Below are 25886 nucleotides of genomic sequence, written 5' to 3' on the forward strand. Positions count from 1 at the left end.
CATCTGCAAGTACTTGAATTGAATTTGTTTATTTGGCACGAGAAACATCTGAGATGACTTGGTCTCCCTGACTAATTTATTGATGAGTCTGGTTTTGTTTATTCCAGTTGGCAGCCGCAATCAAATGAAAAATCTTTCATAATCCAACATTCCTAAATATAAAAGAGGAAATCTATCTGCGTGCAGTCAGAAAGTGACGCATTCAAACCTAATTCAGCTCAGCTGTAGCGTAGGAGGCTTAGCCAATTGTCATGCAGTGTCTTAGAAATTATATAAAATGTGAATACTAGCCCAGAAAAAGTAAACATCTTCCCCTCCTCACAAATGACATGAAACCGATGAAATTGTTTTCTGCTTAAACAAAGTATTTGGTCCTGTGTTTCATAATTAGAGCTGGGTGAAATTTTTTGACAGAAACTTGCAGATTTGGATCAGCTTGAAACATTTTGTGAATTTGTGTAGATGTCATTCAGTTGTTTTGAGTGGGGAAAAATAATCCAAAAACCTGATATGTTTTGTTTTGAAATGAAACACCAATTTTTCAATTCAAAATTATATTTGTTGCTTCCAAATTTCCTTTAATTTCAGTTGGAACTAAATGAATCATTTCACCCAAAATGTTCTACTTTTTGATACTCCAAAACTTGATGGGGAAAAAATTCAGATCAACCCGAAACAATTTTTTCTTCGCTTTGTCATATTTTCCAGAAAACCAAAACATTTGTTATTCACACAGCAATATTCACACACTTTTTTTTCAAAGCTTCTGCTGTTTTACTGGTTGTGATACTTTTTCTTACAAAGTAGTTTGCTAGTTTAACAAAATAATAATTGCATTTGGAGCTAATTTTTAAAATAAATTTAAAAATTTGGACAAAATTTTAAAATTAAACAAAAAGTTTGACTACATTTTCAAGAGTCCAACCCTTCTCCCATATGTGCACATGCCCTTTTTTCCCAGCCAACTACAGAGTTGGTTGCTATCCTTCAGTTTGGAAAAAAAAACCAACAACACAGGAAAGCATTTTGAAAAAAAAATATGCATTTTCTCCCTCTGTTTTCTGCAACAAGCTCCACTTGGTGTATGACTGGCTTTGGGGGAAGGGAAGAAACATTGTGCTTTAATTTTCTGAGATTACTGGCAATTGTCTGATCTTATTTGGACTGTTCATAACAACTCATGGCCCAGTCCTGCTCCTTTTGAAGTCAAGGACAAAACTCCTGTTTTCAGGATTGGGCCTAGAACAGAAACTTTAAATGTTGAACTGTAGCTCTACCCTACTAAGTGGCATTATGAAAGTGGCACCATAGAGATCCATATTCATGTATCTCACTGATTTCCAGATTAAATTTCCTCAGTTTCCAAGTAAAAAGCTGTCCCATCCCACAATTGCATTCCAGGGTCGAACAGTCAAACTGTTTTCTGTCCACCTCACCCGTCATTGCCATCAGGGAGGTTCACTGGGACAAATCAAGGCCCCAGCCTCTTAAATGAGTTGTATAAGTATCATTAATGACATCTGTGGGTTGGCACAGCCGTGTCGGCCTTTCCTCAATACCTTCCACAGTGAACAGAGGTGGAATAAGGAGCCATTGCGACAGCTCAGCGTTACTTTAGGATCCCCATGGATGGAGAGAATCTCCCAGTATAACACTACTTCAAGCAAGCTTTATGCCCCAAAGCTGTACTGTTGCTAGGAAAGACCTACTGAGTTTGGAGACATCATTCAGATTCCTTGTCTCGACATGTTGATACTGACCATATGATAGAGTTTCCAACTTGGAAGTCAGATGTATTAAATGTCTATTTACATTATTGTTTTTGAGGGTTTTTTTGCCAAGAGCAAATTTGTGGGATGAACTCTGACTAACCTGGAAAGCACGAGAAATGGATCCACATGAATGCCGATGTCAAGATTTGAATGTTTGCAGCAGAGAAAGAAAATTCCGTCAGCATCAAATCTCTGTTTTGACCCAAAGTATTTGTCTGTGGGATGAAATTTGAGAAAGAATATGGAGGGAATTGGAAACCACTAAGGTCTTTTCTTTAACACACTCTAGGTTGGCAAGGGATCTGTCTGCTTTCAGGCCACTGGAAGGATTCTTTTTCAGGACGTTGTTCAAGCAGTCTGTAATGGCAAATGGATTTGATATTAGTAACACAGGTTATACAACTAAACAAATTTACATGACACATGCTTTCCCTGCTGCTCACTCAAGTTGAAAGCATGTAGACATTTCCTGAAGCTGTAAATTCACCTATCACACTTACTTTCTTTACTTACATAAGGGTTAGATTTGTGTACTAATCTTCTGAGTCATCAAATTAAGTTATACATGTAAATGGGCCCTTCTCACGCGAGGAAAAAAAAATAAAGATCATAGTGGTTCAGCTAAAAAGACTATAAAGCATAAGAGTTAAACAGTAAGCTAAATTCCATGCAAAAAAAGTCATGTTGATGCAATGATAAGGTTTATAAATTGATCTGTGAAAACTTTGACCTTAATTCTGCTCCCTTGTGTTTATAAAGACTGTATTTTAAAAGTATAACTCGTGTCCATTAATACAACATTTTGTATAATAGAAATTGGAATTTCTTATGTGGCCTTAGAGTCCGTTACAATTTAGTATATACAGATCAGAGTTTGGCTTGATTTTTAAAACGTAATGAACTCTCCCAAACAAGCCAAGTTTGTGGAAAACCAGTAGTGTGAAGGTTTGGAATGCTTAAAGTTGAATGGCCTGAGATGATCCAGAGTTTGAGAAGATGTTGAATTTTAGGTGATCTCTAATTTGAGGGAATCCTCTGTATGACATTCTCTAGAAAATAATCAGATCCCAAGCGGGCCGGGGGGTGGGGGGAGGTTGACCCCCAGTGTTCTAACAACACTAGCTTTGAATCAGTTTAGAAAACTGAATGACAGTGTTGCAGGTTTAACTTTAAAATATTGGACTGTTTTTATTCAAAGCTGGCTTGTGGTAACTGGGATGACTTTAATGCTGAAGTGCCTTTAACACTGACACAGCTTTGTAATTTTGCACTTAATTGTAACAATAATTGTAACAATACTTGAATAACACTTTCCATCTGAGGATCTCAAGTGCTTTGTAGACAATAGTGAATAAGGCCATACAACATCTGTGTGGGTAGGTATTATTGTTTCTATTGCATAGCAAGGGAAACCAAGCCACAGATATTATGGGACTCACGAAGGGCTACAGAGGACATCTGTGGCAGGTCAAGGACAAGAATTAATGTCTTTTTTTATTTAGGTTTTTGCTTAATTCACTAGCCTGCCAGCCAAGTCATTAGGTCAACATTTTCAAACCTGGACGACTAAAATTACGCACCTCAATCCAGATTTGGGTGCACAAGCAAAGTCATCTCTTTTTCAGATGTGCTAAGCACCCAGCAACTCCAAATTAATCCCAATTACTTCAGTGCAGGTACAGACACACACTCTAATTTAAGTGCTTCTATCTTTTGAGCAGCCAAATTGTGACACTGAGGGCCAGATTGTCACAAGTACTGAGTCCCTCTTCCTGCACCCCACAGCTTCTATTGACTTGATCTGGAAAGTAAATGGGAGCTGTGAGTGCTCAACACCTCTGTAAGGAAGGCTAGAAGTGTCTCAATATGGATGTATATGCTAATTAATGGGAGGTTTTTTCACTGCATTCAGTAGGAACAAGATGTAAGATTGAAGTTCATCATCTAGATAAGATAAATGCATGTTTTGCCAAGATGTTCTGTAGGATGGATTATAGGGAGCAGGGAAAGGGAATAATGAAATAGCACTAAGAGAAATTGAGGCAAATATTTTACTTAAATAGATATAAAACAGAGAGACTGATTTTTTGCAGCTGTAGATTTAAAACAAATATTTGATTTTGTTTCAAATTTCTTTTAATCCAGAGGATTAGCGAAAGGAAATTTTATTTGCTAGGTCTGCCAAATGCTGTTATGACGATGACACATCCCTGCTAGCAGTCAGCAGAAATGGATGGGATCTGATTTGCTAAGATAGCATCTCCTTATTGGCAGATGTGAAGTTGGGAGTCTGTTCGTCTGTGCTGGGAGGAGAATGTGGCTTATCAGAGATAGTATCTCCAGTTCTGAGGTGGTAGCTCATTGAAAATGGTAGCTCAGAAATCTGCTATATGAATCTATATGGATGTGTCAGTCTCAGAATAAGAATACACAACTTCTGCTTAAAATGTTAGTGCTAAACTCAGACTCATAACAGACAATGTAAACAGACACACCACTGATGGCTGGGAAGGCTGAGTCTGGCCATTGTTCTGAGTGTTATGTACATTCATATGTTCATTTAAGAAAGTGTAGACAAGCAAATTAAGAAACTGTGAAAACAATGTGAACCCGTTACCCATTTGTGATGACATGCACCTTTATATGTGCTAGTAAATGCAAGTGGAGACTACCCAGTGCAACTTCTTCAACAAATTTACTCTCTGGCTTTTTTTCCTTCAAAGCATGGTATGCTGTTACCTACTGATGAATGTTGATCACTGGGATAAGAGCCCCACTAAGCAATTATGGGTATGTCTACACATACAGGTCTAAATTAGCTGTTACCACTCAGGGAAGAGATCTTCAAGTCTTCGTGGATAGTTCTCTGAAATCATCCACTCAATGTGCAGTGGCAGTCAAAAAAGCGAACAGAATGTTGGGAATCATCAAGAAAGGGATAGATAATAAGACTGAAAATATCACATTGCCTCTATATAAATGCATGGTACGCCCACATCTTGAATACTGTGTGCAGACGTGGTCACCCCAACTAAAAGAAAGATATATTGGAAATGGTACAGAAAAGGGCAACAAAAATGACTAGGGGTATGGAACGGCTTCTATATGAGGAGAGCTTAATAAGACTGTACCTTTTCAGCTTGGAAAAGAGATGACTAAGAGAAGATATGATAGAGGTCTATAAAATCATGACTGGTGGGGAGAAAGTAAAATAAGGAAGCGTTATTTATCCCTTCTCAAAGCAAAAGAACTAAGGGTCACCAAATGAAATTAATAGGCAGCAGGTTTAAAACAAAGAAAAGGAAGTATTTCTTCATGCACTGCACAGTCAGTCTGTGGAACTCTTTGCCAGGGGATGTTGTGAAGGCCAAGACTATAACAGGGTTCAAAAAAGAACTAGATAAGTTCATGAATAATAGGTCCATCAATGACTATGTAGCGGAGTGGTCACCCAGCTCTGGCTCTGAAGGGGTTAACAGCAGCCCTTGAGAGGGCTGCGGCTCGAAAAGCTGAGTGAGTAGCTGACCACAGGTGTGGTCAGCTCAATCAGGGCCCAGCTGGCCCTTGTAAGAGGGCTGGGGGCCAGGAGCTGAAAGAATCTCAATCTAGCTCTGCAGTGGGAAGGGCTAGCTGCCTGAGAGGAAGGTACCTGAAGTAGAGCAGGGCTGGTGGAAGGCAAGATGAGCTGGGGAGCTCTAGCCTGCTAAAGCCTCAGGCTGCAGGGCTTGGTAAAGGCCCAGAAAGGTACTTGAGCTGCAGAGGGGCAGCTTGGGAATAGGAAGAGGCAGCTGGTCCTATTCCCTTGTCAATGGTGAGTGGCCATTACAGACTGCAGTTTGCCCCATTGAGTGGGGGCTAGATGATGACTGGCAGTAGTCCCTGAGGCAAGGTGGGTTTAGAGGGTTGGGGGTTCCCTGGGGGGGGAGACCCAGAGTGTGGGGTTACTGCTGGGGCAGAACCCCAGGGTAAAGGGCACTGGGTCCAGGAGGGACACGGGACCAGGGGCAGGTGAGATACCTGCCTGCAGAGGGTGCTCCATATGGCCTGGAAAAACTGGATGACCAGCGGAGGCACTGTGCTGGTGAGTCATTGCTTCTCTACAGACTATTAGCCATGCTCTGAAGTGCCCCTAACCTCTGTTTGCCAGAAGCTGGGAATGGGCAAGGGGACGGATCACTTGATGATAACCTGTTCTGTTCATTCCCTCTGGGGCACCTGGCATTGGCCACTGTCAGAAGACAGGATACTGGGCCAGATGGACCATTGGTCTTACACAGTAAAGAAAAACCCATGCCTGGCTTGTGCCAGCCAACTCAGGCTCCTGGGGTCTGGGCTGTTTCATTGCTGGAGCCTGAGCTCTGGGACCCTCTCACCCTGCTGCTGCTTTAAGTGCAGTAACTCACTCCCATTTACTTCTGGGTTCTCACTCAGCTTCAAGGCTTCTATGTCTTTTTCTCCTAGGCTTCTTTCCTCTCTCTCAGTACTCTTTAGAACACTCACTTCCGAAATCCCCTTGGCTTCAAACTCTCTGCTTCTTGTCTGTCTCTGTCTGTGTGTGTGTGTGTGTCTGTCTCTCTCTCTCTCTCTCTCTCTTCAGGCAGGGAACAACTGTGTTGTAGCTCTGCTGACCAGGAAATGAGGAAGTAAAGGATTTGTGGTTTAAAACACACTACATAAACCTCACTCAGATCCTTCCCACTTCAATTCTTTTGCCACCCTTGCCACTGAAGGACAGAGTCCTTGCCTCAGTCTTCCTGTTCTCTCCCTTCCCTCTCTATCTTCCAAGTCCCTGAAGAAAGAAAAGGGACAATTGGAGAAGGCTTTGCAGAGGGAGGATGTGGATAGCAGGGTTTTAATCTGTCAACATTCCTGCTAAAATGCAACGGTACTCCTCTGCAGGAGAGTTTTTTTTGAGCCAGCTTCCTCAGTCACTCGGAGGAACAGTTACTGTGGATCCCCAGAAGCATTCCCACCTCTGAAAAGGGAAATGGTTTCCTGGCTTGATCTGGACCCTTCTCACAACTCAACGATTTTAGCACTGCCTGCCTGTGCATTCCAACTGCTAAACCTTGCTTTCAAGCTCTGCTTCCATCTTCACTCAAAAGATGGGCAAACCTCAATAGGTGTGGAGGTTTGGTTCACAAAAAGCATCAAATAGTCTGTCTGCTTATCAGTTGCCTCATCAGAACAGAGCACAGTGTTAGAGGCTGGAAATCTTTCAGAGGCTTATGTTCTGATGAGATTTTCCATGTCTTTAGCTACTGGCTAGGCTAGAAGTATCATCATTTTCTAGGGTAGACCCATCCTCTGCATATCCCAGGGTATTTTGTGGTTGATCTGGGTACAAAGCTCTGCAGGGCATGGGTTGTTTCTTCCTTTGTGTCTTATTCAGAGTCAAGCAAACTGTCATTGCTTAACAAAAATATAAATAAGAGGCCTAAAAAGGTGACTGCATTACAGGAAGCCTGGATCGTTCAGGGGTTTGGCAGTGAGACATTGAGTCTTTCTAATCTACATTGCATGTTCATGACCAAACATTGATAACCTCTAGATCTATGTGAAGCCAGTTGCTGGGTTCAGTTCATTTCCAAGCTTCTTAGTGGCCAAATCACAAGTCACACTTCTAGACACTCTTGATGACCGTCTCTACAGATGGACCCAAACAATGAATGGGGATGGGAAGCTGACCTAGTTGCCCTTTCAGTTGAAGCATTCAGGATGGAAGTGCATGCATAGCCACTGGCCATGCTATGGATGGGTAAAGGGATTCCATTGGTTTAGAGGTTTCTCAGTTTGGTACCTTTTATAAGCATTATATATACTAATTTTCATGCTTTTAAAGAAAGGTGATTTTCTGTATGTACTCTTCTCTCCAGGTTGCATTTTTATGTGCTATGGAGGATATGGCTAACTAGTAGACTTCACTGATTCTCAAGTAATGAGTGCTTGCATCGAACAATGAAGATTTAATTGAAACAATGGGTCTTGCAAGCAAATCTGATTAACAGGAGGAGGAGGGCACAGCACAATTTTTCCCACAAGAAACCCTCAAGGTACATCAGGCATATCTGTTTATCCCCAAATTAAGATTCATGTTTTTGCTGCAATTATCTGGTAAGACATTCTGAATGATATCAAAGAAACTCTTTATGTCTAGACACAACACTTGGTAGCAGTGTGAGGGGGCTAGATGTGGTTTTTTTATTATTGCATTAATTACATGAAGCTTTTGATATATCTTTTAAGACTGGGGCAATAAAACATCAAATAAGATTGCTGAGCAGTATGTTATGCTGGTCTGAGTCATACGGTCAGATGTTGAGATTAATTTTTATAAGGGATGCTCTATAGGCAATATTAGAGCCTTTAGGTAATGCATGGTTACTAGCAGAGGGACATCATCTGAAGCTTTTTCTCCTCGCGGTGTCAACTGAAGATTAGAGTACTGTTTCAGTAAACCATGTGTCTAATTCCAACCATATTCGGTGAAGACCTGTGCAGATGTCCTACAGGGCTGAGGGGAGTGCATCCCCTCAACCCTATCCCTCCTCTTCCCTTCTCCAACATGTAGTGTTGCCTACTTTAAATTCTCCAAATGAAGCTAAAACCAGGGGAGGGGGGTAGGAGGGAGATTGTCTGCATTTCTCCTAAATCTGACCCCTTCCAGACATGTCGCCTCTGCGTCTTTAAGCATACCACAGTATTAGCAATCCTGTACCCCATCATGGATGTCTCTTACAAGGAAGCTGAGAGGAGGAATGCAGCCATAATTTGGACCTTAGGCACTAAACTGTCTGCAAGAACAGATAATAAAGAAGAAAAGTTTGAATACTTGATTGTTTGGGATTATCTTTCAATCCCCTGCTTCCTGCCTGTTTGTTGAACACCATTTACCAGCTGAATGAGTGTATTTTGTTTCACATTTTTGCCCAATTTATTGAACTCATTATTTAGAGGCAAATGAACCATGCTCCAGCTCATTCAGTTGGAAAAACACAGTGTGCTAGATGTCAGCGTAACACTGCACAATCTAAAACCTGTTTCCACGTGAGCGCTTATGCTAAACATAAACAGGTGAGAGGAAAGTTCCAATTCAGAAACCCAGTTCTTTGCCTAAAGAAGGTATTAGACACAAACATGAGCACTTCAGCACTGTTTTGTTAGGGTCTCAGAAAATGTATAATAGAACATCAGGACCAAGATTTTCAAAAATCATCCCAGCGTACTTCTGAGCTGCCCACACTCTTTGAAAATCTGTCCATTTATTTAGTCTAACTATAGGTTCCTGTTTTTGCAAACCTTGATCTGGAAAACTGATTGTGGCATTTAGCTAATGATGTGAGTCAGGGCAGGTGAGGAATCTCCTCTCATTCCATGAGAAACTCATGAAGGGACTGTGCTTTATGCAAGCATAGTCCAGCCCAAGGGCAGCCCAATAGAGTGAGACTGAGCAGGCTTTTTGTTCTGTGTTGTACAGCACCTAGCACCAGGGAATTTTTGGTCCATGACTGAGGCTAGTAGGTGCTGCTGAAAACTAATGTACTATCTTTTGTGAACCACTCTTCTCATTCCATCCCCACCATTTGGGGCACACCCTAGAAACATGGCTGAAACTGGGATGGATTCTTGCATTCTCCCCATACTGCTGCATGCAATAGGAGTCTCTTGAGCTGGTTGCTATGATGCGTTACGTTAGCATTGTTGGTACGGTTCATGGTTTTGTGAGGGTTATTTAATTACTATCTTGGTTAAACTGCCAGATTGCAGAATGTTAAACAAAGAAAATAATTGGTACTTGCGAGATAAAGCTAGACTGTGAGTCACATCCTCAGCTGGTGTCAATCAGCATAACTTTATTGACTTCAGCTAACTGCACAGTCTGAGGATCTGGGCCTGTAAGCTAAATGGCTCACTGAAGCCATTTGAATTTCACAGTGTAAATGAGCCAATTTGGCACCAATTGCTATTAAGTAGAGAAATATTAATCAGTGAAAAGAGCAAATCTTAACTAAAGATGCTTACAGAAAATCATAATGTTTAGCTTTCATGCTCTATAGAAAGTCTGGGACAGCTGAGACAGACATTTTGATCTGTTTTATGCCAGGTTAAATCCAGAGTAACTCCACTGAGTCTGGTCTGTTACACCAGATTTATGAACTTTAACTGAGGTCAGAAGCTGGTCCTACATCTCTAGCTCTGCAGTGTCAGACATATTATACAGCATAAAAGCTAACACCTCTAATTTCCTATAAGCAACAATAATTTGCTTCTGCTAATAATATCAAAAGGCCAAATCCGCACCAGTATACAGCCCACACAATCTCAGTGTCTTCAGTGGGGTTGTATGGGGTAAGACTTCAGAACAAATTTTCTTAGTTTTCCTTTATCTCCTTAATACTAATTTCATTCTCTGTTAAACTGGTTATATAATGTTCTGTAATCTGACATTTAGACCAATTCAGTACTGACACATCATTATTTACTCTATTATCAAACGGGTGAAGTTCTGAACAGTCTTTAGCATGACATACCTAGGATACCAACAATTCTGCACTGACATTTAATCAGTTTTCATTTTTCTAGCATTTTTTAAAATAATACTTATTGTAGGGTGCCAACTGAATATCTGATCATTTTCTGTTATAATATTATGAGTTTAAAAATATTTTCCTGCATATTGACTCCAATGGATTTGCTCCAAATTCAAGCCCAGGGTAAGTGGGGACAGAATCTGTCCCACAGAGAAAACATGACCCATATACACAGTAGGAAACAGTAATGAACGTTAGTGTGAAAGGAACTCGTATTATAAAATCCAGTCAACACTGTAAACCCATGTCCTATAGAAAGATTAACCCAGTGCTTTCACTATGGCAACACTTGTGTCCTAGGAGAGATTATTTTATACTCTGTAAATTCATATTTCACATAAATGTGGAAACACTCGCAAAAGCAAATCATAGGGCCAATGTATTTCCTGTCTCTTTAAAAGACAGACGGGAAGTTAGCATTAGTTGGCAGGGAGAGTCCTCATGAGAAAGAGGCGATCAAAGCGTGATGGGTCCAGCAACAGATGCAGGAGGAGGTGAGTTTGTGAAGGGGGCAGGATGTCTCCAGCTGGGAGGTTTTACCTTGAAAAAATATATTGGGGTGATAAGCAAGGGTGGAACAGGCAAACAGAAGCTGTCTAGTTCTCGGGGATAATTGGTATGATAGTCAGAACAGCTGTGTAATTGCTTAGGTGTGTCACTCTCAGGACTGTGGTTCGACAGGTGCATGGGGAATACATAAGACTGTAGGGGACAACTGTGTTTAAGGGAGTGAAGATGGCATATACTCTTTCCTTTGTATAACCACACAGGAGCTGACCTCAGTTTGGCCCTTATCGATCACTTTAACTGTCTGTACAATGATTGAATGTGAATTGCCACTGTGCTGTCAAAAATAGATTTTTTTAAAGATTTAATGTTAATTTTTGGTGACCCAAAACCCATTAACAATAAGTGGGGGAATGTAGGTAGTGAAGAAAACCCCAAACGCTATTCTTTTGAATTGGAGGGCTGGCTAGTACCCTCAAGACTTGGAATTCTCAGTGGTTTGTCTCATCTGTAATTTTCATGTTACTGAAATGGTGGAATACAATTGACTTTTATCCTAATGAATATTGAAAGCACGGTAGTAAAATTTATGAATATTGTACATAAAACAATTCTTTCTTTTTGGAAAAAAACAATTGAAACTTGCTAATTGGAACTGGTTAAAAAACAGAATATAAGTCCTGCAAGAAGTTCTGAAAGTTCAAAATCTGGTTTTGTGTCAAATTGGAAGGAAAAGTCACAATCTTGCAATTTGCTTAGAAAATAAAATATTCCCAAATATTTTATCTGACCTCACCAAACACTTTATTTAAAATATAATATAAAAGGCAAAATGGTAAATTCAAAATGAAATGCTTCAACTTTATCAAAACAATGTGCAAGTCAACTTTTGTATTATATTACATAATGTATCACAAAAGTAAAACCAAAACGTTAAACCTTTGTTAATCAAAATGTTAATGTTAAACAAGACCAAAACTTTTTTATAATTTGCCATCAAATGAAATTAATATATTCCGCAAAATGTTTCAATGTTCTCAAATCATCCTTTTCAGATGGAAAACTGTTCTATCAGAACATTTTGACCAGCTTTATTGCTCAATAGCCCTTCTAATTTGCAAGGGTGTTGAAGAAAGCTGTTGTTAAATATAAAACTTTCATTCCTAAACACACACACACACACACACACACACACACACACATAATATTCAAGTAAATGGGCTTTGGCCAGGGAAATTTACACAGAGGATTAGGAAACAGAATCTAGGCTTCAACCCACAACTGGGGTTTGGGTATCTCAGAAGTCCCTCCATAGCCACTACTTTAGTCCCTGGTTTAGATGTGGGACCGTTCCTACTACTCATTCCCAAGAAGAAAAGGAGTACTTGTGGCACCTTAGCGACTAACAAATTTATTTGATCATGTAGCTCACAAAAGCTTATGCTCAAATAAATGTTAGTCTCTAAGGTGCCACAAGTACTCCTTTTCTTTTTGCGAATACAGACTAACACGGCGGCTGCTCTGAAACCTGTCATTCCCAAGCGGTGGATCTAATGCATTTTCCACACCAGCATATTTGTTGATAGGCCACCACTCTAGGGTGCAAAATGCCTTTGGGTGGCCAATACTCTCCGTACCATAGGGGGAAAGATCACTAGCCACCCCATGTCAGGAGACTCAGTAGGAAAGCAAAGTACGAGACACGATGTGTTCATTTAGTTTAACGAACATAGTTTTAATGATGTTACTACTGCACAACTTAACAATAAATGCATTGCAGTGTATTTTGTAGAAGTGATGTAGTCTTAGCTGTATGACAATCAGCATAGTGCACAGGGCCTCACATATAGGACTCTATTAAATCTTTCTCAATGTTTTGTCCAAATGACACTATAAAATGTGTGGGTCAACATCCTGCTGATCAGGGAGGCCTATATTTGTTTTATAAATCTTTTAGACTCTAAGCTTTTAGGAGCAAGAACTGTCCAATTGGTATGTGATTGTATAGCACTTAGAATAATGGGGACCCACGTCTTTGTGATCATTAGGAGCTACCAACTTATAAATGTTTAATAATACAATTATTAGTAGGTAAAATGAGATGAATGATTGAAACATGCTAGATGCATAGATTATCATCAGCGAATTCTCGCATCCGTTTTGAGTTTTGTGTGTTTCAGTGAATTGTATTAGAGGAGTAGGGATAAGCACCAGTGTCACTGCATTGTGCGTAATATGCGCTATGCATGGAACTCCGCCTTAATATTTTCTCTTCAGTAAGTCATGCTTGCATGTGGTAGCAGAGGTAGAGTTTAGCACATGATAGGTTATTGAACTTCTTGTGGAGTCCACCCGTCTGCCTATGGAAAACATTACAAATGCAGTGGCTACCAATGCCTCTGTGTGTTCTATCTTTTCCCACATGTCACAGAGGTCGTGCAGAGTTGCTTGAAGTGGTAGGCTACTGCTCAAGAGGGTCTTGGAGATGATACGTAGTTCTTTGCAAAGCAATGCAAAAATATTTACATTTCAAGCTGCCTGCTTGGTAGTGGCCTATTGGTAGCTAAATAGAAAATGTGTCATCCCTTAACTTTTTTATGAGCAAGGATAGTCAGGTGAAAAAATTGCTTTCAAGGGCAGGCACTTTTAAATTTATGAGTTTTATAGTGCTGACAAAAACAGAGCTGGCAGCACCATCTTTCACATGGAATCAATTACCATGAAATCAGTATTTGCATGGGCCGATGGCCTTGACTGTGCTTATCATAGATAACTCACATTTTATGCTGATATATACCTTATTTAGACCATTGTGTTGTCCGAACCAAATATGCACATATTGTGGGTTTCTTCCATGTCCGTGTGTAGTTTGTTGAGGGACAGTCTTATCTTGTGCTTTTGATGGGTTAGTATTTGCTTCAGGACTAACAAATTCTCCCACACCAACCTCTAAAGTTACCAATGGATTGATAGTCATTTGGGGTGAAATGTATCCACATTCAGAGGACCAATGCAAAGCTTATGCATCAATAAGTTACACTTGACCTTGAGTAGTACTAAAAACCTTTGTGCCAGTCCTCTCCGAATGGGTGAATTTTGCTTGTAGCCTATATACACCGTTAACATGAAGTTCTAAAATATGATTAAAATCCGTTAAACTGAGGGGTTTTGTTGGCTGCTGAGGTTGTGGGGTGTTTTTGTGTGTGTTTTTTAATTCATGTCTGTGAAGACTGAAGGCCAGCCGCTCTACATCCGCTGTAGTTCCATTGGCTGGTGTAAGTCAATATGGCTCCAATTTCTTCAATGGAACTATGACAATTTACACCAGTTGAGGATCTGGCCTTACAAGTCAGGAATTAATGGCAGATACAAATCCGTTGAATTGCATTCTGTTGTTAAGTCACTCACTTCACTTCGTTCTTTTTTCAATTGCAAAGAGCAAAATAATACACTGATAACGTGGTGTGTGTTGGTTTTTTGTCTGAAAGTTTAAGGATGAAAACGGCTCTGACTATGCTTTTTTGGCTTAATTTGTACAGATGAGATCTTTGCTTTTTTTTATTTGAAAGTAATTAGAGTGACATTGATTTTGGGGGGGGGGAGGAGGGAATTTTTTGGCAGATTATCCTTCTAAAGGATAAAAACTCACATACCCTTCTTAATTACCATCAGGTTTTAATTAAATCCAGGGAGGTGGAGGCACCAAAGGGGTTCTTGGAAGCAAGTTATCAAAGGTAAATAAAGCAAGAAAAAAATAGGATTGTGGGGGATTGTTAGTATTGAGACATCGTGGAGTTCAGATTCTGCATGGCTTAGAATCTTCAAGGAATAATGTGGCTGCTGGGTACGCCAGCACAAAGCCCAGCAGGAGTGATATTTCTCTGCACTGAAATACTGCTAATCAGTGTAAAAAGGATGTAGAAGTTCATAATATGTGACAATAACTTATCAGTGATTCTCAAACTGGAGCCTGCGGATCCCTGGGGGTCCACAAGGGTACTCCAGGATGTCCACGAGTCATGTCCAGGGCCACCGGCCTCACAGATCAGCTCCTCCCCCTCCCTCTCAGTGCCTCCTGCATGCTGCGGAAAAACTGTTCGGCAGTGTGCAGGAGGCCCGGAGGGGGAGGAGTGGAGATGGGGCATGCTTGGGGGAGGGGGGCAGAAAGAGGAGGGGCAGGGGTGGAGTGGAAGATAAGAGGTATGGGTGGGGCCTTGGAGGAAGGGGTGGAGTGGGGGGGCGGGGCAAGGGGCTGAGCAGGGGTTGAGCACCCCTGTGGAAAATTAGAAGCCAGCTCAGGGGTCCATGAAAAATTTTAACCCCAAATGGGGGTCCTTGGGTTGCTAAAGTTTGAGAACTACTGACTTACAATAACAAAAGTTGATGGGAAAATTTTTGAAAAGGAAACAATTACTGAATTAGTCTAAACAAAAAAAGGCCAAGCTGGCATAATTCTAGGACTGTGTTAAAATTATGCTTGTTAAAAACGGGAGAAGTGAAGCCAGATGTTAAAAAGCCAAAATTGTTGTCATATTTAATTAGTTGACAAAATAACAAGGGAGTGGGCTAGTCCACCCAACACTCCCTTTTTGGGTTCTGACAAGAGAGATGTTATGGGAAAACAGCAAAAGAACAACAGATGGAAAGAACAGACAGAGGATACTAGACCAAGTGTCACCATCTCATTTTCTGTGACCTCTCAGGATCAGGACAGTGAAGATCCAAGATGTCCTTACCAGAACAGGTGGTGGTGTCATCTGGGTCCCTATCTGCTCCAGTTGAATCCCAAATGCCACCTGAGATGAGTTACTATCTTTGATACCATCTAAGAGTGTCAAACAAGGGGGCTTTTCCTTCTATAATTGGACTTTAACAACACTGCAGCAGCAACAAGAACTCCAACCCATCTCGGGTAACTTCTCTTTTCTGCAAAAGGACAATTATTGCTATCTGTGCTGCCATCTTAGAGACTGTCGAACAATGGGAGTTTTTAAAAGGAAAATAATATCTCCAGCAAAAGGGAAAGCGAACAAAGGAAGTTGTTAAAATTAAAGCCTTACTTAATACCTTACATTTCAACTGCTTTGCCTGTTTTTCCTCCTTTTCTGTATCTTTATTAAAGATTAAAATATTTTTAATTATGTGTTTACCATGGAGATAAGCTGGCTGGGGTCTCTGGATACCAAGCCCCAGACCTTACTTAAAACTACTTAATATAACTCGGTGACTGTGTCACATTTAACACCTTTAGCCCATATACTCCATCTAAATTAATACAGCAGACACAACTTTTTTTGTCAAGGCTCACTTTGCTTAACAAGCCCTATGGGGAAAAATACAGTACCTCATAAAAATTGGCCTACAAATACAAAAAGCAATTTTATGTAGGTAGGTTGTGACATTTGATTTTAAAGATTGATATTATCTGTTACCCAGCATAAAGTGCCTGATAAATTATATAAATATATAACACTCTTTGTGGGACTGAAGGTTAATTTTTTACATGTTCAGAAGTCCCATGGTGGAGATGGGAAGTACTCCTATAAAGTAATGTATGGCTATAAAAAAGATCGCACAGAACAAAGTCACAGGGATTTCCACAGATTGCTTAAGAGTCAGAAGATCAAGTAAAATGTAACCACTTGAAGTTACTCTAGATGACCTTTCCAAAAAGCATGTAATCGGGAATGGAGTAACATAATAAGCATTTGCTATATTAATCTATGCATGAAGAGTTCTCTTTTTAAGATAAATAATTCAATTGTGAAACTTCACAGGGAGGATGAATCTATTGTTTGCAGAATTTCAAATTAAATCGGACTCTCGCTGACAAAAACATCAATCTACTCTCTAAAGTTCTAGCCCAGCTACTTGTACCACTGTAATAATGTTGAAAAGAGTGTAGCTGTTTATAACTTATTCACATGAAAGAAACTCACAGGAGGAAATCTTCAAGTTCATTGTTGTCCCACTGTTAGAGTTCAATGAAGAATGTTGCTGCTGTCTTCTTTATACAACGAGAATAAGCCCACACCCCTCAGGGAGTAGGCATCTATTAAACTGTTTCTGGGGACAGAACAGGAAAGACCTTTGACCTCTCTGGTTTTATTTTATTGCCTGTATCACAGGATGCTCTTAAAGAGTTAAGAGTCAATTATTACACAAAAGATAGTAAGGCTGATTCTTCTTAAACTGAGGCCCCTTTAAGCTACTCTGGCAACATGATAAGGCCTTAAAGAAGTTAATTTACATCCCTTAATGTCCTTTTATACTATTTGTGTGGTGTAAATGGCCTTAGTGTAGATGAGTCAGACCCAGCAGAGACACTGTTGTGTACATGCTGAGATGCTACTTTTTACGGTAAAGTTTAGGATTGAAATATTTACAGCTCACATTTATGTGGTGAGAAACTGCTTATTTGAATCATCACAGTGAGTCTCTGCAAATGGAAAAGTACATTTAAATAGTGTGACACAAATTCAACCTTAAGGTCCATGCTTCACCTGTGACTCATTCCACAGCCAAAACGGGAACAGCATGTATAGGGATAGGATACTATTCACAACCTCACTTCCTTTAGTGCTATCTTAACACCCTATATGTCCCTCAAATGGGGCCTAATCCTGAAAGCACACAGCTCCAAATAAAGTTGCCCAGTGGAGCTGTGGGTGCTCAGTATATCTCAGGAAATGCTCTTACTGTATGTAAGTCCTGTAGATATTCATAGGAATCATACCAATGATTGAAAGCAATGCAGTATCACTGGGGTTGCTATGCTGATTCAGACCAGTGTCTGTCCAGTCCACTATCCTGTCTCTCAGTTGCCAGTACCAAATGCTGCAGAGAAAAGTGCAAGAAGCCTCAAAATAGGTAATTCTGGAAAAACCTGTGTACAGAGGAAATTTCTTCCTATTTCCCTCAGAGATTGGTTATGAAGCATTAAATCCTCTTTCTAATGTCTTAAAAAATCATATGGAAACTTTCATTATAAATATAAGTATCCAATTCTTTTTATTAATTAATGCTAAGCTCTTGGCTTTAGAGAGATCTGTGGCAAGGAATTCCACAGGCTAATAAAACTGCATTTAAAAAAAGAAAAAGGAATTCTTTATCAGTTTTACTGTTTTCTGTTGCCTCTGAAATACATTGGACATCTCCTTGTGCTTGAATTATGAGGGAATCAGTAGGAGTGACCAATCTATCTCCTCTGACCTGGTCAGTTTGCTTATCCTGTTCATCTCATTTCTATATGAACAGTCCCAGTCTTTTTTCAACCTGTCTTCATCTCTCCAAGATCCTAATCAACTTTGTTGCCTTCTCTTTCTTCTATATCATTCATGAGATGAGGTGACCAAAACTATACATAGTGTTCCTGGTGAGGACGCATCATTGATTTATATAATAATTAATAATCTCATCAGTAGATCTCCAAATACTTACAAGAGGAAAATATTATCCCCAACTGAAGTGATATGATTTGCTCAAGACTACCTAGCCAGTCAGTGGCAAAGTCAGGAATGGAACCCAGATTTTCTGAGTCCTATCTCTATATGCTGTTTTCAGTATTTCTGGTCCATTCCTGACATGATGTGGGCTTTTTTTTTCCCCACTGCCACTGTAAACACAATATAGCCCTAATATATATTTGTAGGGAATTAATTCCCACAACCTTTTTTTTGCATGTACTCATGGTTTTCCTTCCCTAGGAGTCAGACCAAAATACATATAAACTGCTTGCTCAAACCTTTGCTCCACTATTAACTCGCCCTTTGCCCCTGCATTGTGATATTACCCATGCAACTCTCCTTTTACCCTCACAACCAAATCTAAAGGCAGTACCACATTATAGAAATATAGTAATCAAAATGGAAGAATTAAAAAGTACCTTAAACTACATGATGCATAAATTGATGACATAATTGGTTTCATACTCTTTACATTCAGGGTGGTTTACATTTGTAATATGGATACTGCATATTCACTTTAATTTGTGACCCAAGAAATTTAAACCATGACTATGGCTAGTCAAACAGAAACTCTGAGCAGGGCAGAAAGTCTACAATTATTTTTATTACAGAATTTATTTTGTATTCTGTTCAAACGTTAATCTAGGTGGGAACATAAAATTGAAGCTGAGGTCAAATGAAGCCAGGAGAAACATACAGTCTGTGCTGAATAAATCAATAAATGAATTCCTGGCAAATGGTATAAATTATTAAAGCCTCAGATACTCTGGGTAGACTCCGAATAAATAAAGAGGAAGATTAGGAACTATAAAGCCATGTCCCACTTGTTGGTCCCCTGTTCCATCCAAGCTGGCTAAGCAGCAACTAAGGAGTCCCCTTCTTCAGGAGAATCCATCACATAGGAGAGTTGTTGCTGGTATAAGTCATTACTGTTGGCTTCATCTTGTATGTAGGGAGCATGGTCAGATTGCAGTGCGACATTACTGGCTAACCAAGAGCTCCTTTGAAAACATAGGTAGTCAGGTATAGTTCAGAGCAGTTCTCAGGCCCAGTAGCCCAAGATTGAATGTGGAGAGAAGCAGAAAGGTGGCACAGCTATGCGGGTGAAAAGGTGCTTTGGCAAACAGCAAAAGCATGCAATCTTCCAATGTTATCCAGTCTACCAAAGATTTACCCCACTACTGGATATCCATCTGATATTTGCTGTATAGACTTCATTGCTAGTAACACACTTCTGGTCTGTTTCACAGTTCCTGAAGTAAAGGACTGAACTACAAGCCTCCCAAAATATCCACTGGTTTCCCAGCGCCATCTTTTGGACAGCAATAATAAATGAAACCCAGCTTGCCCTGTTTATCCACTTACCGTACTCATTCTCACTATGATCTTATATTTTGGCTTGGTCAGAGCACATGACATTAAACAAAATGAGAAAATCCAGTCTGGTAATCGTGCATAAAGCAGAAATTAATAGTAATATAAATAATATTGTACAGCAGAATCTGCAAATCTACCTACTAGATTGTTCTCTTTAAGGTGTTGGAGAACAGTTGAATATCCTGAACTAAAATAAAATAAAAGCATCCTTAAAATGTAACAGGCAAAATTAATGAGAAGGTATAAAGTAAACAGCAAAAGTTGTGTAAATTAAACTTATGCATGTGTAGTACATACTACTCAAAGCTTAATGCTGATTGAAGAAAAGCTAATGAATATGTAATGTGGAAATGTATAAGAAACCAAGTGAATGAGGGCCCAAATTGGAGAAATACTAGTCCAGAACCTTAAGATATGAGATTGAAGGACCAGACCAAGGATCAGAGGCTAAGATGACCATCGTGAAGTGGAGGAGGGCTTCCCACTACCACAGAACTTGGTAATTTGGGCCCCAACTGTCCCATCTTATCTGTTTATTGTCTGGCATAAATATATGTCCAGACTCTATAAGTGATAGTAATTCGGTCTGAAAATTTATAAAGAAAGGTGAACTTGCAACTCAGTTTTTTAGCTTACCCTCCCAACAAAAGCCTGCACCTGCTCTGATTTAAATCAGTGGCAAAACTCACACTGACTTCAATGGGAACAGGACCAGTGCTTTATGGGTGCATTGTTTTCAAATATATGCTGTACAGTATTTATGTATTTATTTATTGCACTGTGGTAATGCCTAGAGACTCTTATCAGGGATTAGAACCCCATTTTGTTAGACACTGTACAATATGTAGCTAAAAGATTATCCCTGCCCCCAAAAGCTCGCAATACAGGGTATGCTAATCATAGAATATATAAGTTGTTAACATGAGCTGCAGTAGTTCAACAAAAATGTCATTTTAGCGCAGACTGTGTGTGTGTTCCATAACAATACAATACTGCAGCAAGAAGAAGGTGTTCTGATTAACGAAAGGGATTCATGTAACTGGGTATGACTGAATCCAGAGATTCTTCATATTTGCTAGTAACTGGAACATAGGAATTGCCAGATTAGATTAGTGGTCCATGTAGTCCAGAAACCTGTTTCCAACAGTAGCCAGTATCACCTATTTCAGAAGAACATGCTATACTCCCCATAATAGATATTTATCTAATACCTGACTATAGAGAAAATTTCTTCCAACCCTGTTATTTAGTTATTAGATCACATTTTGAAGTGTGAGGATTTATATGTCCCCTGTATTTTTTATGCAACTGGATGTAGCTATACCTATAATTGTCGAATCCCTTTTATAATCCTGCTATACTCTCAGTCTCTATGACATATTGTGGCAGTGAGTTCTACAGGATTATTCCATGTTGTGTTCTAAAGAAAAACATTTTCTTTTGTCAGTTTAAATTTAATGAATTCCAGTTTCATTGTGTTCCCTTGTTTTATAATGTGAGAAATATAACTTCCCAGGTCACTTGGTGTGCAGCAGGTAGACCATGGACCACTGGTGGGGTGCAGAGAGCTGGCTGGTCACATGCTGATGACTCTCTTGGTTTCCAATGATGACATTTTGTCAACAAACAGATAAAACTCTCGCTAAACATTTCCCTCATATGACTTTTCCATGTAAGCAATTGCAGTAGAAATCACTGGGATGATATGTGGTGTGTGGAAGGGAAGGAGGTCTGCACAACCAGGAAGTGGACCATAAGATCACTTCTATTTAAAAGGCACTCCACACTATGAAAAAGTTAGCGAACCCTGGCTTTATAGCATTCATAATTTTATATACATCTCATCCACTCTTCTTCATTTAACTTGTACCTCCACTAATCATCCTCATCGCTCCTCATGGGGAATTCTTTCCCTATCTCTGATCCTCTTCACTGCCTGACCCTTTCTGTTTCTGCTTGGAGATGGGATGATCACAGCTGAACACAGTATCTTAGGTGAGGACTGCCATTGACTTGTATAGTAGTATTAAAATGCGTTCCATAAAATTATCTGTTTCATTCACTATACATCATAACATTCATTTGCATTTTCATCACAGCTGTGCAATAAGCAGATGTTTCATTTGCCATTTTTCTCATCTGTCTACCTTTCATTTTACCAAATCATCTACAGTATCTAAGGCATTTATGCCACATTCCTTACTAAGTGAACACCTTTCAAACGCTAACAGTAAGCACAATTAAAAAACTGCTGAGTCTTTCATTCCATTTCATCCCTGTAAGGAAGAGCTACAGGAAACCCAGGTTTCCATTTTAAGGGATCAGTGGCACTAGTTCATTTAATAACTGTTTTTGACTCTGCATGAAATCACTGAATGGAGAAGCGGAAAAAGAAAGGGTTAAGTATTTTTGCTTTTTAGAAGATGGATTGATGAGACCTTTTAAATAAACTAAAAAGCACTTGCCATGCAGGATTAACTGATTTTGCCGCTAAAGCGAAAGATGATAAAACCAAAAAGCAGTCTGTAAATTCCAGCAACCAGAGGTGCCAACATCTGCATCTCATAACAGATGAGACATTGACATTTTTATGTTCTCCAGTTTGGTTCTAGCTGGAGGAGACAAAGTTAATCGCTAGAAGCAGGAAAAAAATAGACATAACAATGGCAACATGAGCTTTCTGGAGATATTTTGGGGGAAATGAGTGTTTGATTCCTCATGTTTTCTGTTTTTGTCAAGAATTAAAGAATCATTAAAGAAAGTTATAGGCAAAGCTGAACATGGCAGCTAGGTGAGGATATTGATTGAGAGGACTGAAGGGAGGCATAAATGTCTACAAATTGATAGAGGGATGCTTTAGGGAGGATAGAGGTCCATTATTCTTATGAGACAATGAGGACAGAGCAAGAAATAATGGGCTTAAATTGCAGCAGGTAAAATCTAACTTAAATGTTTGGAAAACCTTTATATTTACACAGTCTTAGTTTTTGTGAAAGATATGGACTGACAGTCCTGCAGATCTGAAATCCTGTATTTATCCACAGAACAGACACCGCATCAGCCCTGATCTAACAAACATTTAGATACATTAACTTTAACCATGTGCGTAGTCCCATTGAAGTCAAAGGGCTTAAGCCGCATTCATTATACTGACTGAAGAAGTTTTTGATGGGTAGTAAATTGTAGCATTTTGCATACTGAACTGATCAGCTGACCCCTTTGTAAGTCCAAGTGTGGTAATGAATAAGCCGTGTTATGTATGAGGGGAAGGCCATTGTTTGTGTACACCAGAGCAGATTGGATAAATATGTGCTTTCATCTTGGTATATTCCTAATGGACAACATTGCTTCCAGAGGTGTTTTCCATTAAGAACAAGTAATCAAAATTCTGTTCCAAATAGCTATAGTCCTCAACATAAATATTGAGCCCAGCGGGGGGGAAGAACCATCAGAACTTTATACACCCTTTTGAAAATTATTTATTTTTCTCCTCACCATCTAATTTAACTTGAATAATAATACGAGTCATGGCACAAGCAAAACTTTGGGGAATAATAACAAAAATGTATGATAGTAAATGGAAAGAAGGAAAAACCAAAGTGGAGTTATGTTTTAAACATATAATGATGACAGATGACTGTTAACTGTAAAAAGCAGACTCAAATTCAATATTCTACATTGCTCAGTCATAACTCAAGGGACCGCATTCTTTCTAATGTAAAAAAAGCAAAATCCTTCTGGATTAATAAAAATAAATCCTTGTGGACATCAATTTCAGCTGAGTTTTCCTTAGCAAAGATTAGAAATGTGAAGGGAACCATCAATCATTTTTCATAGTCTCATTTATTTTTCGTTCTATTTTAAGCAAAGCACTGAACATGGAAAAAATTAAGTCTTATATAAATTAGGACAGAATATTGATGGGGAAAACAGGCTATGGTCGAATTGAACCATTCAGGCACAGACCCATGCTGGGGGATGTTCACAGTCACCCACTCCAAGGAGAGCTCCTGGAGGCATAGTACCACAAGCTATGGAACACATTTTGGGCATCATCCTCTTTTCCCCTCCTGGCTGAAAAAGGTCCTAAGGTTGGGGGCATATTCTATCTGTCTATCCAAGTATTCATTTGGCCTCTATCACTGTAACACCTGAATATTGATAGATTTATCCTTCTGTGAGGAAGGGAATAGAGTAGGTGGGAATTATTTCAATGCAACACCTTTTTTTCAAAGAAAAATGGTTGTTTATTTTGGGCCACTAGGTGCTACTGTAGTACAAATAATAAAGAAACCGGTTACCCAAGAGATGATGATAGTGCTGAATCAGGTAATCCTTGGTCACGCCAAAAAGTAAGCCTTATATTGGATTTTTTATAAGTATAGGAGCTTCTTTCATCAACCAACAACCCTTCAAAAGGCAGATATTTTCTTGCTCAGATCTTTTTTTTTTTTCTTCTTCAGTGTGGGAATGTAGCTAATCTCTGGTTTTATAGGCTAGCAAACCTGAACTGAACATTGTGTTTTGATTTAGATTCCTCAGGCCAAGATCTGGTTTACACAAAGGCCTCTTTACATCATGAAAGAGGCCTTCATGTAAATGCCCCTTGTGTATATCATGAGTTTTCTGAAAGCTGAAGGAGAACAATATATCACATTCTCATCTCCCAGGACAGATGCATTTTATTTGAAGAGCCTTGAACATCAAGATGGATAAACCAACAACGGAATGTTTTGTGCTATGCTTTCAAAGCTGTGCCACTATTTAAGCCCAAGTGCCTACCGAGCAAGGGAGGTTCCCCTCAAGATAATATAAAATCTTGTTGCTTTCCCAATGGATGGAAAAGGAGAGAGATTTTTTTCTACCAATACATTTGTCTGAAAGAAGCTGGGTCAGTACCTTGTAGCATGCTAAGACTTAATATGGAGGAACTAAAGGAGTGATGCTTTAGTCTTCACAGTCCTTCCAATTCAATATAGTTTTTGACTTTTTTAACTTTAGTACTGTTATTGACCTGTTTCTTCAGGTAACTCAGTCCTCATGTGTTCCAGAGGCCATGCACATTCATTCTGTTTATTCCCAGATATCTGTGATAAACAAGGACATTATATCAAAATGACAGTAGATTGTCTCCTGGGCCCAACTTGCTGATTCCTATTTCTGAAAGCTATTTCTAGTTTGTTCCCAATGGTAAAATCTTTGCAGCAAATTTAATGAGGTTGTTCTTATCTTTAGAAAAAGGTTTGGGTTTTTCTTTTAATTAGTTATCACTTATTCATAGTTAAAGTTATTACATTTTCAATGACAATGGAAAAAGAGCATTGAATTAAATGTTTCAATAGAAGGAAAAAAAAGATACTTATTGCTATATTTCTTACTTGGAAATAAAATGTGTGTACTCTGGGTTGCTTATACCAGGAGACACCTTAAAGACACCTCAGCAGTGGAATGAACGATCTGAAATATTGGTAAAGAGTTCCTTGCATCACAGTCATAGGTGTAAAGATGGAAAAGTTGTGAATTAAACTGAAAAAAGAAATTTCAGTTTGAAAGTGTGTTATGCCAGAGGATGGGTGGCTACCAGGGAATGTATCTTTGATCTATGGACAGTGACAAACCTTGTTGAAGCTGGTGGGGATGATAACCACCTTCAATTAAGGCTAAATGAGGGAGCAGTTAAATGCAGCTTTGTTTCGTGATAGCTGAAACAAGTGAAACCACCACCCAATCACAGACTAACATGGCAAGGCTGAAGCTGGAGCTGAGTTCATGCAGTCTGAGGGATTTTCCCTTAGGGATTGAATGCAAAAGCATGAGCTGGGTATCGTTTTATGTAGCTCTGTGTATGAGTCAGAAGCAGTGGGAAAGCCAGCAAAGAAAAAGGAAAAAGCAATTAGAAAGCTCTGAGACACCAAATAAAATATTTGGTAATGTGGCTCTGAGAGAAAGCCAAGAGAGAGAGCTTTTGGGGCAGAGTACAAGCTCAAACTAGCTTGCAATTGTGAGCAAAGAAACTGCCTTCTATTTTTTGATTCTTAGTCTGTTCAGGGAAACAGGACAGGTTGTCTATTCTTTGTAAATAAACAGGATTACATCAAAGAAATACTTTATGGAAACATCCCATTTTAGTAAAAATAAATGGACAATAGGAAAATTTGCCTATAGGCAAATAT

The sequence above is a fragment of the Lepidochelys olivacea genome, assembly GCF_965140295.1.
Source record: "Lepidochelys olivacea isolate rLepOli2 genome assembly, chromosome: 8".
Taxonomy (NCBI): Eukaryota; Metazoa; Chordata; order Testudines; family Cheloniidae; genus Lepidochelys; species Lepidochelys olivacea.